Below are 1,381 nucleotides of genomic sequence, written 5' to 3'. Positions count from 1 at the left end.
TCAGTTTTAAGTGACGGTTTTCATAATCATTTGTATTGTAATTATAAGATGTTATTTATTTTCTTTTAACAACCAGTTTTTTTATATATATACATGTATATCAGATCTTGATCCTTTTGAAACCGTAATCATATACAAAACACTTGTATATATATAATCCATAAATCTATATACTTACAATGGACAATGATGTTGTAAGATTTAGTGATGTTCAATGTTCTGAGATCAATCTATATCACCTAAGACTAGAATAGCGATTCTGCTAGTTATCCATATCCAGAATCAGTAGCAGAATATTGGACCACTGTTTTGGAAATTCTCTGTTGGCATTCCTGCGTAGTTTGCATTTCCACATTACTACTTTAACTTCAGTGGTCACTGTTTAATGATAGAGTAGACATACTTTGGGGCATATTTGTTTCTCTCCTGTCAACACCATCTATACTTTCCGCTACAGAGTCTTTGCTCACGCCATACAGTCTCTTGGTTTTTATTTCTTCTATTGTTTCATTCAATGTCATTAGTTGCTTCATCAATGATAAGTCTTGGTCCACAAGCGAAGCCTGGAAAAAAACATTTCATAGTTTTTATTTAAAGGGAATGATATAGCAAGATTCAGTTTACCCGATGACTCATTATCTTAAGAAATTATATATATATTTACATATACAGTGCTTTAAATAGATCCATACATGACTAAGGTTTAAATTTGAGACATATTGATAACGAAAACACTTGTGTGTTATAACGACCAGGAAAAGAAGACATTTCAACCAAATTTTTCAATGTTCTTTCATTTATTTTTCAATGCAATTATTATATATATATATATATATTCTTTCATAAACTTTTTTAATTACATTACGTATCGATGCTTGTACGTTACAAAGTATGCAAAATAAGAGTTCGAAAAGGTTGGCAATAGAAAGCAATTGTCATTTTTAAATCTGTAAACTTCATTTTTTCTGTTATTAGCTTGGTTTTAAATGGGAAATCTATAACAGCTGGTAGACTTTATTAAAAATATAAAGAATGAAAAAGTAGATTGATCATAACAAATACAAGATAGAATATAAGTATAAGTAAACTATTTGTATTGACTCACCATTTCTTCTCGTAGCTTATCCATAGCCGTAGAAAGTGAGGTTCTTTTCCCTGTACCGACATTCTTTTCACTATGTTCATTAAGTGATTGCTTGAAATCTTCTGACGCCTTCTTACGATTCAAGTAAAATGATCTACAATTATTTTGTAGATCCACATTTTCTTCATATTTGTCAACAGTAATATCAGGAATATTCTGATTCGACATGCTTAATTCCAAAACCATGTTTATAAGTATACGTGTTGTAGATCTTTATAGTTTAAAAGCAAAATTAAA

General features: G+C 29.6%; 1 long non-coding RNA gene across 1 annotated transcript; it reads right to left on the bottom strand.

The window, feature by feature from the left end:
* Window positions 1-353: 353 nt before the first annotated feature.
* On the bottom strand, window positions 354-1,381 carry LOC143049706 (uncharacterized). Its single transcript, XR_012970293.1, has 2 exons — window positions 1,106-1,381; window positions 354-563 (listed from the first exon to the last, which is right to left on the bottom strand). It is a non-coding gene; the product is annotated as an uncharacterized LOC143049706 (long non-coding RNA).

Source organism: Mytilus galloprovincialis, chromosome 1 (assembly GCF_965363235.1).
Source record: "Mytilus galloprovincialis chromosome 1, xbMytGall1.hap1.1, whole genome shotgun sequence".
Lineage (NCBI taxonomy): Eukaryota > Metazoa > Mollusca > Bivalvia > Mytilida > Mytilidae > Mytilus > Mytilus galloprovincialis.
The sequence above is the reverse complement of the archived record's forward strand: the minus strand, read 5'-3'. Positions and strand labels throughout refer to the sequence as shown.